At 36.6% G+C, this 13,814-nt stretch overlaps 1 protein-coding gene across 4 annotated transcripts in view; it reads left to right on the top strand.

The window, feature by feature from the left end:
* LOC128741441 (liprin-alpha-1) overlaps nucleotides 1-13,814 on the top strand; it is a 1,114,069-nt gene that overhangs the window by 719,260 nt on the left and 380,995 nt on the right. The gene's annotated exons all lie outside the window — the stretch shown is intronic.

Genomic DNA, 13,814 nt, shown 5'->3' with positions numbered 1-13,814 from the left:
CGCTCTCGTTCGTCGTTAAAGCCCGAGCTACTGATACAAATTACTCGCGAGGGTTCGCACTCCCGCCCATGAATAGAATTGAGGGCGAAGATGACGAAGAAAAGAAAAAATAATGCAAAATTTGTATCACAGTTCTTCATTAGCTTCACACGCAACTGATTGTTCGTGAGTTTTTCGACTCGCGAATAAGCTACGCAGAAAGACGGTGTGAGACTGTGCGTTCGCCAGTGTGTGGGTAGCCGAATGTCTGCACACAGCAACGGCAGCTGTTTCTTTTACGACTGCGTGAGCGATGTAACCGTTGAATACTATGCTTCTCATACTCTCTCGCGTGTGAGTAGGCATCGTTGACATTTCGTTCGATTCGCAACATTGCTTTTGGTTTTATTAAATCCCAAGTATACTCAAGAATAAGACACACAACAATAATTTAACTGCTGTTATTAATTGTTATGTAAACTTTATATGAAAACTAGCCTCGCTCTAACCTAGCCTATAAATACTGAAACAAAAGACCGCCGCTTATTCAGTTTGAAAGTTGCACAAAGCGGCTTCGCCGCTTTATATTTTACGAAAGTTAAATCGATGCGAGGACTAGGGAAAACTAACTAGTGGTCAGTAGACCTAGGAAAACGAATAGACCTAAACAGATGTGATTTCTGAGGGGGGGCTGCCCCCCACAGTGGCCGGCGCTTCCGACGGCGGGTCACCGGCGAACACTCGCCGTTGCCTACGGCCGGCTCGCCCTGAATCATCTGGGAAACGCTTGCTACTAATCTGGTAAAAAGGTCCCATATCTTATGATAAGCCTAACTCATATCTCGCTTAAGCAAAATCAAAGTTACAGTGTAATAACGACAAAGCAGAAATAATTTGTTACTATATTGAATTAATATCAACTTAATTTTAATTATTGGTGACAAATAATATTAAAGTTATAGTAAGTAAACTGTAAACACCGCTTGTTGAGTGTAAAAGCCAAAAAAGCGCTTTCGCCACTTTTTATTTTATAAAAAAAGCAAAGCCTTGGATTTATACCGTCTTTAGACATTATCCTTCTTTATCGACAGACTTCGCAGCCTGCTATTAGAATACAGGAAAATTACGGGGACAGTGCAACGATCCTACTGACTCTATCTAGCAAGCACCGACTAGGCGAGATTCGAACATTTTATAAAGGTTTTTTATTTATAAAGGTAACTTGATGCGAGGACTAGGGAAAAATAACTAGAGGTCTACTAGATCAAGGAAAACGAATAGCCCTAAATAGATGTGATTTATGCTGGGCCCCCCGTTTTCTAGTGTTACATTCGGGCTAGTGTGACATTCGGGCTAGTGTTACATTCGGGCGAGTGTTGCATTCGGGCTAGTGTTTCATTCGGGCTACTGTTACACTCGGGTTACTGTTACATTCGGGCTTGTGACATTCGGGCTGCTGTTACATTCGGGCTAGTACCCTTCGGGCGTGTGGTATTCGGGCTTTTGGTATTCGGGCTAGTGTTATAAAACCCAATTGCAGGGCCAGTTGCTACGATCCTATTGACTCTAACATCCTCTCCCAGTCTGGATTCGAACATATGACGACTGGCTTATTAGACCAGCATCATACCTCGAGGACAACTGGGAGGTGATAACTAAATACACTATGGCAAAAACTTGTCGCAGTGTATGAGAATATCAGAAAAGAAATCCGAAAGAAATGCTCATGCATATGTGTTCGTTAGAAGAAAACCGTGAGACAAAATTGGACCACACGAATGCGGGCTTCACAACACTACGTTTCAGTTTGCAAATTCTCATAATACAAAAAACAAAGCTTGTTTCCTCATTTAGACATATCTACCCCTGCCCTTGATTAGCTCTCCTCGGTCAGCGGCCCTTTTGTCTACAGCAACTTGTACGTCTCTCCGAAGATAATGAAAGAGACACAAAGCCTTCCTTATATTGTTCTACTTCTGTAGTTATGACTCTCCCATCTTTTCACACGCTCTTCATCTTATCTCTCAGCCACTTGTACAACTTCTAACAGACCAAATGTAAGATATTATTATTATTATTATTCTATATTTGAGAGGTTTTCAGCCTGTGGCTGGTTCGCCCCTTATTGCAAGATGATCGCAGCCACTTTTACTTATTTGGACCTCCCCCCCCCCTTTTTAGCGACCACCTCCTTTTTGTCAACCCCCTGCGCTGATTCACTTGTATCAAGAAACATGTACGCCAAGTTTGCTGAAGAACAATCAAGGCGTTCCGTAGTTATGGCGCAACTCGTTTACTTTTATATACTTAAATATGTTAAAACCACACATATTCAAAATTGATTTATTTGAGATAGACAAAAATCCACTCTCCAATTTTTTGATATTATACACAAAAAATCACGATCTTTCAAACGCAATTAATTCTGCTTGCACCTTTTTGAGATACTAACATTTGAAATCGGCCTATTTTTATCATAAAAATTAATATAAGTGTAGAAGTAAAGTAGATAGCCAATTTCTTTTTTTACCAAAAGTTGCGTCTTATTGAGCCTCAAAAGTCATTTGAGGAAGTGTTTTGCGAGAAATGCAAAATAAAAAAGTTATGGAGAAAAATCGCAAAATAGCAGGGTCACCCTAACTTGACTTAGGAAAATCGCTCTAATATGGAAACGGTTCGAGATAGAAGGATTTCGTCTTCTGCAATATTACTCAAAATACTTCAAGCTATAAAATTGCTGAAGTGAATATCGCTCTATCTTGTTTCGTTTTGAAGATAATTTCTGGATCTTAATTAATTTAAGGGTCACCTTAGAATAGCTCATGCCAAAAAAGTGGCATCCTAAATCAAGATTTTGTTGCTAAGACGTAAATAGTCTAAAATCAACGACTACTGAGTAAACAATTTTTTCCACTTAATTTGGCTTTCTGGACCACAGTGCATTGTTGGCAGGAAAAACTCCTTACACTGCAAAACAACCGATTCGATATCAAACTGCAACTACGTTGCAATTAGCTTCAGTGCCGACAGGTGAAATTGAACGAATTATTGATGGTCTTTCTTCTTCTGGGGCGATCGGTTTCGATAAAATTCAAACGAAAATATTCACGTCCTCTAAAGACGAAATTACTTCGGCAATAACAGATGTTATCAATTCATCAATTCTGCAGTGTTGTGTTCCACCAGATCTAAAGGTATCCAAGGTAGTTGCCAAAGAAGTTATAGAAAAGTTTATAACACCGCGGTTAAACCTAGACCAGTTTGATATCCTTGCTTGGGAAGTACGCCAGAAAGAGTGACAAAGCCCCCTCGTGCCAACAGATTTCTTACGAACGCGATTAAACCTAGTCCAATTTGATGTCTGTGTTAGGGAAGTGTGCCAGAAAAAAATGACACAAACTCGTTGCACAAACTCGCAAATTCTTTACAGCGAGACGATTAAACCTCGGCGAATTTAATATCTGTGTTGGAAAAATGTGCTACAGCTGTAGTGTTCGGTTATAATATGACTCTGTATGAATACGCATGCTTGCCGTTTCATTAGAAGTGTAGTGAAAAGATGTGCTGTTGATAAAATAGGATTGAATTGGTAAAATCCCTTCAACGTGGCGAACCATTGGTAATAAAAACAATCTTTAATTTCTGTTAGGTAGCAGGAAAGCAATAGTTTGTGTTCTTGATTTTGTTAAATTGTTTCCAAATGCACAATGTTTTGAGAATTGAACGTGTGCAATGTTACTACCTTGATAAATGTTACATACAACGCATGTAGCATGTATATATGTTGCATATAGCATGTATACATGAAGAATCGAATGATTACAAGCATGACCTAGACCAGTTTGATGTCCTTGCTTGGGAAGTACGCCAGAAAGAGTGACAAAGCCCCCTCGTGCCAACAGATTTCTTACGAACGCGATTAAACCTAGTCCAATTTGATGTCTGTGTTAGGGAAGTGTGCCAGAAAAAATGACACAAACTCGTTGCACAAACTCGCAAATTCTTTACAGCGAGACGATTAAACCTCGGCGAATTTAATATCTGTGTTGGAAAAATGTGCTACAGCTGTAGTGTTCGGTTATAATATGACTCTGTATGAATACGCATGCTTGCCGTTTCATTAGAAGTGTAGTGAAAAGATGTGCTGTTGATAAAATAGGATTGAATTGGAAAAATTCCTTCAACGTGGCGAACCATTGGTAATAAAAACAATCTTTAATTTCTGTTAGGTAGCAAGAAAGCAATAGTTTGTGTTCTTGATTTTGTTAAATTGTTTCCAAATGCACAATGTTTTGAGAATTGAACGTGTGCAATGTTACTACCTTGATAAATGTTACATACCACGCATGTAGCATGTATATATGTTGCATATAGCATGTATACATGAAGAATCGAATGATTACAAGCATGACCTAGACCAGTTTGATGTCCTTGCTTGGGAAGTACGCCAGAAAGAGTGACAAAGCCCCCTCGTGCCAACAGATTTCTTACGAACGCGATTAAACCTAGTCCAATTTGATGTCTGTGTTAGGGAAGTGTGCCAGAAAAAATGACACAAACTCGTTGCACAAACTCGCAAATTCTTTACAGCGAGACGATTAAACCTCGGCGAATTTAATATCTGTGTTGGAAAAATGTGCTACAGCTGTAGTGTTCGGTTATAATATGACTCTGTATGAATACGCATGCTTGCCGTTTCATTAGAAGTGTAGTGAAAAGATGTGCTGTTGATAAAATAGGATTGAATTGGAAAAATTCCTTCAACGTGGCGAACCATTGGTAATAAAAACAATCTTTAATTTCTGTTAGGTAGCAGGAAAGCAATAGTTTGTGTTCTTGATTTTGTTAAATTGTTTCCAAATGCACAATGTTTTGAGAATTGAACGTGTGCAATGTTACTACCTTGATAAATGTTACATACAACGCATGTAGCATGTATATATGTTGCATATAGCATGTATACATGAAGAATCGAATGATTACAAGCATGACCTAGACCAGTTTGATGTCCTTGCTTGGGAAATACGCCAAAAAGAGTGACAAAGCCCCCTCGTGCCAACAGATTTCTTACGAACGCGATTAAACCTAGTCCAATTTGATGTCTGTGTTAGGGAAGTGTGCCAGAAAAAATGACACAAACTCGTTGCACAAACTCGCAAATTCTTTACAGCGAGACGATTAAACCTCGGCGAATTTAATATCTGTGTTGGAAAAATGTGCTACAGCTCTAGTGTTCGGTTATAATATGACTCTGTATGAATACGCATGCTTGCCGTTTCATTAGAAGTGTAGTGAAAAGATGTGCTGTTGATAAAATAGGATTGAATTGGTAAAATCCCTTCAACGTGGCGAACCATTGGTAATAAAAACAATCTTTAATTTCTGTTAGGTAGCAGAAAAGCAATAGTTTGTGTTCTTGATTTTGTTAAATTGTTTCCAAATGCACAATCTTTTGAGAATTGAACGTGTGCAATGTTACTACTTTGATAAATGTTACATACAACGCATATAGCATGTATATATGTTGCATATAGCATGTATACATGAAGAATCGAATGATTACAAGCATGAATACATGCTATTATCACTACAAAGAGACTTACGTAGTCCTGCGTCACCTACATGCGGTCGTGTCTTGTACACAACCCCTCTGATTTTTTGTATGTATGTATGTATGTATGTATGTATGTATACCACCATCACTTCAAGGATTTACCTATGTATGCAAGAAGAATGACTGTAGAATCAAAATTGTTCACCGAGCAACTTTCAAGTATATGTTGTAAGAAGGGCCAAAAGGGGTTGGGTGGACTCGTGAGCAGAGGCACTTACGCACATTCCACGGGTAGATAAGAATCCCTTCCAATATAAACATCCGGTTACTTGATAAACGATTTCGCCATACAAACTGAACTTGCGTGATGGGGAAAAAGGCGAAGGGCGTGTTAAACTCCTATCGGGCCTTTAGGGGGGGGCATCTCCCAGGTGATTCAGGCAGATCACACACGTTCGTCCTCCAGCCCTCCATTCGTTTAACACCCCTGATTTTTTAACGGTATATGCATAAATTGATATTTAATGATGAACATGAACAACAATATAATAAGTAAAATCTAATATGAAAGTTAAATATGTATAATACAAAATAAGTATATGTAAAATGATGAAAATTGAAGTTGTTCTAAATGAACATAGCATAAGCTGTGCATATATAAAAAATATAAAGATGATAACCACGATACAGTAAATGATGAACGATATATTCCGCTTAATCGCTGAATGTTGCACCCTGAAAGTAAGAAATTTCATGGCATATGCGAAGTTAACGTGAGATAGTCCGTCTTTCCGATAGCGAACACAACCCCTCTGATTTTATGTTCACAAAATCCACCAAGAGCTATTCGTGCGGTGCAAGTAAGTTTTTGGCGACCTACGAGAAGACGTAGTCCTACGGCAATAAAAATATTGTTCGAAACATTGTATAACCGCAAACTTTATTTCATGAACACACTTAGGCCAATATTTTTTCGTCATTTAAAGTAATGCGGAAACTGACTGATATTTAAGTATATTTTTGGAAGTAAAATATTTGTGTTGCCAAAAACGGATACTTTTGTTGCCAAAATCGAACCATGCCAAATTCGAAATCCCACTATAGTGGGATTCAATCGAAAAGTATTTCAGATTTCAATTGTCATTTTCTTCACTTGTTGTTACTCACAATTGTACAAGAGAAGCAGAAAAGAAAAGCAGTTTATTTAAGCATGTAGGTATAGAGGTGTATAGGATTAACAATACTAGTACTACCTATAGGGTAACGGAACCAGTTTTCGCCAGGGCACCAGTTTTCGCCACCCTAGTGGATTACAGGTGTTTTATTGCTAGTTGGCCTACGACAATTGGCATAACATATTCATTGATTTAAACAAAATTATATACTTAACCAATAAAACACGATTCCAAAACCTTGATAAATGTACAACTTAAGTTACCGCCATCCGGGGCGAGATTGTGCCAAAAAAGCATATATTTTTGTTCTTTAGCTCAGTATACACAGAATTTAGGAACTAAGTTGATTTCAAACCTGTCAATATATACTAAATTGTTCAATTATCAACTACCGTAGAGATGGTTTAATTACAATGAAACCTAATTTTACTGGAAGTGGACTATCTGGACGATAAGAAAAAGTATTTTAATATGAATATTAAAATATTAAATATTAAAAAATAAAAAATAATAATATAAGCATTCATTTGAAAATTCTTCGAGTAGACCTGGAGGTACCACAATGATCTAACAAGCCAGTCGTTATTTGTTTGAATCTCGAATGGGCGAGACTGTAAGGGACAATATCCTAACAGTAACACCGAAATTGTCCTGCTCTCTAACAATTTGCTTTGTTTAATTTATTTGAATAAATTGTGTCAAGTTTTCTCTTTATTATTGATATGACAACTCAGATGTTACGAGCACATGTAAGATAACTAGAATTAAATGGATCAGAAAACATTTTTCATTTACGTTTGTAAAAGCAGCGCGAGATTTCATCAGTAGAATCTGTTCTATACTGCCCATGGATGCATAATTAACGTAACGACCAACACCATCATTGCTTAGAAAACGCATCTTAACTGTATACTTTTTCAATCAAATAATCTGTCAATTAAGTAAAGATTATTAGTCAAAAGAGGGCCGATAAGGTTTCGTGATTCATTTGTTTATCTTTTATTGTCTAGTAGCGTGATTCATTTCTCGTTTATTGTATTCAAAAAATGCATACGCCAGTTTATGCGAATAGTTTGGAGTTACGTCAACTATGCAGAGTAGCTCTATTTTCCCAAATTTCTCGAATATTTTCGAACAAACAAATGTTGTTTGAGCATTGGGCATGTTTATTACATAGTTAGGAATGCGTTGGGCCGAAAAAGTACATTTTGGTCATTTTGACTTTTGCGTCAATTATGAATCCATGGGCAGTATGGATTCTTGCTTGTAATTACTGCATCAAGCAAATTTGAGGGCCCCCCCTCAAACTCCCCAGAAGAAAATTTGTTCTACACTTTCAAGCTTGAAACTTCACAGCCAGCTGGAAAATGTACGGGGCTGGTTGTACGATCTTCGTTGTCATCAGCAGCTTAGAGCCGGAGTGGTTCAACTCAATCTTGGGTAACTTGTCGCCCATTTCCCAGGCGGTGTCCCTCCGTGCCGGTGCCGGTGGGGTTGTTGTATAGAACCGTTTTCTTAAGACGTGTCCGGTTCACTGTAGTTTACCGACTTTCGCCAAATGTACGTTGGTAATTTCCCCAAGCAGTGTCTGTTGCCCTTGATTCATGCTCCTCCGCTACTCTTCTTTTTCAACTTATACTCCGCCAAATGTCATCCAAAAAGCTGCGTAAGTCTTCCGTGAGCATAGTTTACCGGTCTAATAGGGGGTTTGAACATTGCCACGTACGACGGCGGCTTAAGGCCCAAACAGAATGCAGCGTTACCGCATCCGTCAGCGTCAATTTGACAGTAAACCCATGGGAAAATTGTCAGAATAACGCTAACGGACTCGTTGACGCTGTGTAATTCGGTTTGGCCCTTTATGCTTCTAAACTGCAGCGTTTTGCGAAAGCCGCTGGATTAAAAAATAGAGATACATTCTTATGTAAAACAACTCATTAATGCTATTTTTGTCAAGTTATGTATAAATTGAGCAAGTAAGTTCATAAATTAGATAAAATTAGGTAAAAATTTAATTGCCCAGCCGGTTGCATTCGTCGAGGTATATTTTCTGGTTCTTCCTGAAATTTTAAAGGATATCGGAAATGATTAAAAAAAAACAGATTCCTTCGGCTTCTGCACGTTTATATTTCTTGAACTGGAATTCGACTGATGAAAAGTAGCCATTTCCGTGAATTAGTTCCTAAAACATTACCAATACTGTTAATGGCCATTCTGGAATGACTAAAACTATAGCTTCATGGATGTGGATGTTTAATGTTTTACGAGACATCAAAATCATAGAATTTGACACACATGTTGATATGATTTCGAATACCTATATCTTAAAAAAAGCACTTCTGCCGGGGTACTCCGAATATGCGACAAGGTTGCCATAGAAAGCCGTGAACCTGGAAAAGCTTTCAGTGTCAGTAAATTATAAAATCTTGAAGTTTGACACCCATGCTGATACGATTTCGGTCATGTGCTAAATTAGAGACAGACGCTACTGATACTGATTTCAAGTAAAATGCCATATCTCGGTAATTTCTCAACGGATTTCCATTTTCTTTTCTTCATTGAACTGAAAACTGATTCTAGTTTTTGAAAAATACTTAAATATATAGGAATTTCCAGACTAGAACATGCCGCAAACGATGCTTCTAGGGGTGGCGAAACTGGAGCCCGGGGGTGGCGAAAACTGGATCTTGGGAGGTCGAAAACTGTTGCTTGAACATGCATCACCAATTACCATTACATTTACAATTATATTTTCAAACATTTATCTTAAATTTTTTCCTGAAAACATAGGAAAAATGTTTCTGCTTATTGTGTGCTTCAAACTGCTCATCGATATGCAACTATATGGCAGTAAATCTGGGTTTTCCAATTTTATGCCGATAAAAGTGGCGAAAACTGGTGTCGTTACCCTATAAGTTTCAAACAATTTTTGCGCACTAGAGCTTAGATATTTTATATGAAAAATAGGAGGAAAACATTGTACGGTAGTAATTTTGTACGATTTGTTTTCGTTAGTGACACTTTAAAAGACAGAAATCTTATGTCATGTATCATATTTTAATAAATAAATCGAATTGACAAGCACTGGAAATCATATCGATCATATTTCCCATTCTCAAGCAAGTTTATGACGCAGCTTTCGCACTATTCGACCTCATCTTGTTTTCCTAACCCTCTAACGGGATACATTGTAAAAACGATGCGATCAAGCTAATGACTATCTTTTCATGAAAGTACATTAAAAAGAAGCTCAAATTTTGATTTTCATGCAAACATAATTATCTGAAGGAGCGCCAGCTAAGAAATAGTTCCATTTCTCTTTTTCATATCTAATGCTCTATTCAGTTATTTTTTCTAATTGGGGCGACCCAACCCACGGTTGAAAGCCCCATCAAAAAGTAAATAAATAAATAAATAAATAAATAATTTTTTTCTAATTCAGATATATTGCAAAACTGAAGCCAAGCAAACTAATAGTCTCAAGATCAATCATTTTGTTATAGATATCCTTTTTCTTCAAAATCGAAATATAATAATAATTTTTCTGAACTCTTGTTTTTTCAAAGATGCTAACTTTTGAACGCATGGTATTAATATCAAAATATCAAAAAATCTGCTATGAACACATATTTCATATTGTCAATTCAAAACAAGTTTCGTATGTGGCTCTAAAGCCCGAAAGTTAAAGCCGTTTGTAGACCCATTAGAGAGTTAATTTCTGTGTGCAATTTAATTTCTAATTTTCTATATATATATATATATATATATATATATATATATATATATATATATATATATATTCGTTCAAGTCTGCAAAAACTATCTTTTGTGTTTTGTGTGTGTGTACATTATGTTACGTAAATATTATAAAACTAAATAAGGTGGTCATCAAGTAACATAAATGACGCTTACAAGTATTTATGCACCCAAGGAAAGAAAATATAATTATTGTACGCAATACTTTGTGAATTTTACTGGCAAATAAGGATTTTGAGGAATACAGAACGGATATTTAAAAATATAGTGAAGTTAATTATAGATGTTCCTGAGAAATTAAATAATGATTATTGTGACAGTAGAAAGGCTAGATCACGCCGCTAGGTGGATTAATTCGCATTTTTAAAAATGCGGTGAGAGAAATTCTCAAAATATATTTCTATTTTCCATAATTTGATCAAACCCCGTAAAACGTCTTGTGGAGCAAAAATGCGATTCACGGGCGGATCAAAAGTGCGATTCATGGACAAGTAAATAATGCGTTAGTAATTATGAATTGGATTCAAACGAACTTTTGCCTCGCTAATGGAGGTTTTTATTTTTCGTAAAACTTTCCTACGATTTTTTTGTGATTATCCATTAGAGTAATGTGGGGCATAAGTGCGACTTTTCAAGTTGTCTTCAATTTTCATGAAATGAAGCACAACAGTAAACTATATTTAATATTGATGTAACAACATTTTTCTGATTAGGAGTCGAATCGCAGTTTTGCCAAATTAGAACGGAAAAAGTGCGTTGACCGCGAGGCAAAAGTTCGAAGTTTGAATTTATGAAATTAGTGCACTCACTAATACACTAATTGAATTGCACTTTGTCCCATTTGGTATTTGGCGGGATTTGATTAAATTATGTGAAATAGAAATATATTTTGTAAATTTTTTTCACTGTATTTTCAAAAGAGATGTTTGAGTAATGTGAAATGCTGCTTCAACTATGTTTCTATTGCGTTTCCCGTATAACGAAATAAAACCCGATTTAATCCACCTGTTGGTGAAAGGAACCTTTGTTATACCATCTCATTTGTCATTTGAGTTAGAATTCGACACGCCTTCGGAACTCAACTTTTTGATAACACTATGATAGTTATCATCAATACATATGCATGTCCATGTAATATACTGATAAATTTGTATAATATTCCAAAGCAATCAAAAAATGTCTTCCTTTTATTTGTATAATTTGTTATTTTGAGTTAATAGCGGGGTGACATTCTGGGGTTTGGTTTAAGTGAGCAACTGTCCGTTTTCCTGGATGTATTCGGAACGTTCCTAGAATGTGTCCAGCTGTGGCCAATGTAACCATGAACACTTTATTTGTCGACAAATGAGCTACTTTTGCAATTTTGAGTACTTAAAGATGTCATATGTTGTACTTTAGCTCAATTCAGAAACTGATCCGCGATCCGGAACATTCCCGGACGTGTTGTTCTGGACATATCTTCGGAACCGTACATCTGATCCAAATTCTGTTCAATAGAATTCTTCTAGGTCACAAAACTCTGCGTTTGTTAGTTGTTCAGTCAAATCGGTCCAGGCATTTTCTAAAAGCAGATGTTTATTGTTATATTTTCACTACTGAGACTGTTATGCATTTATTTGTAACTTGTAACTGACATAGTTTAATGTTTTTTTCAAAATTTTGGGAACAAACATAACATTACTGTTTGAAATATTGAAAACATTTAAAGATGATTCCCAGGCTCATCTCAAAAGTGGTGAAAATCACATGGGACTGTTATGCATTTATAGGCAGTAATGGTAGTTATCATCAACACATATGCATGCATATGTAATATACCGCCATCCGGGGTGAGATTGTGCCACGGGGGTGAGATTGGACCAAAAACCAAAAATGTTTATTTGTGAAAATTTATTATATCTATAGAAACTGGTGACCTAAATTCAAAATGATGATGAAAATAACATATTTATTCATAACTTAGAATGGAACACAGATAATATTAGCAAACTATTTAGCCTAAACAGGGTTTCAAAGTTCGCGATCAAAAATACTCGGAAATAAGGCTTGTAAAAAATGTTCCCCATAAACCAACCCAAACAAGAAATCGCATCAACTTGCTACTTTGAAGGTATATAAACTAATCATTTACAATGTATTGAAAGGTTATTATGCTTTCGATAAATTTTGATTACGGAAATAATATTTTTCGAAAATTTGTACTTTTCGAGCTTCACGGGGGTGAGATTGTGCCAAGCCATAATGATCGATTCAATTTATGGATTTCACATACACAACAAAAATACGTCAGTATACACCAGTACACTCACATTCTTTACTATTGAGCACACTATTTTTACAGATTAGATTGCATCATCCATTTTGGAGCATAGGTCTGCTAAATAATTTAAACTAATTTTTACTTTTTCTCTGGAAATTTCAGATGCTTTGAATAAACTCTCTAATATAAGACGAATATATTATACCGTATATAAACTGCCAGTTTTAAGGACGGGGAAGGGGGGTGGGATGGGCTACATGTTCTGCGGCCGCGGGTTCTCGAACGAAGTAATGGTTACTTTTGTTAAATGATCATATAGGTATGCCCACTTAGGATACTCCCCTTCATATATCTCCCCCTTGGTAACCCTAGAAACGCTACTGGCTATATAAAGGCTGTCCATTGACTACGAACTCATTTTTATTTATTTCAGACCTCCCCGGGTTATTTTCGTTAATACTTTTTGTGTGATGCGTTGTTTTTGGTCGACCCCCTGCCCCTGATAGTTCACTCAGTTCATGGACGGCCCCATATGAACTACTTTATAATGATATTTATGTGTATTGTTGATAAACATGCTAACGTTCACTGTTTAGATTTTTAGCTTAACTTTATGTTTTTGGCACAATGTCACCCCCTCGAAGGGGTGAGATTGTGCCAAAGTTCATGCATTTCCAGCAAAATTAGGTTTCATTGTAACTAAACCATCTCTACGGTAGTTGTTAATTGAACAATTTAGTACATATTGATAGGTTTGAAATCAACTTAGTTCCTAAATTGTGTGTATACTGAGCTAAAGAACAAAAACATATGCTTTTTTGGCACAATCTCGCCCCGGATGACGGTACTGACAGATTTGTAGAATACTTGAAAGCAATAAAAAATCGTGTGAAAAGTTCTTGGGCAGGATTGATATCGAAAAACTTGTTTCTTTTGCATTTCCATAATATTTTTCTGTACGTGGTCTCGTTGAGAATTCACAGTAAAACTGTTGGATCACTTGAAGGGAAGTGCAGTGCTGTACAATAGTTTAAACGCGCTCTCCTTGAAATCATATGTTTTCAGCGACTGTGTGTGTACCGCAGTATCT

The sequence above is a fragment of the Sabethes cyaneus genome, chromosome 3 (genome assembly GCF_943734655.1).
Source record: "Sabethes cyaneus chromosome 3, idSabCyanKW18_F2, whole genome shotgun sequence".
Lineage (NCBI taxonomy): Eukaryota > Metazoa > Arthropoda > Insecta > Diptera > Culicidae > Sabethes > Sabethes cyaneus.
The sequence above is the reverse complement of the archived record's forward strand: the minus strand, read 5'-3'. Positions and strand labels throughout refer to the sequence as shown.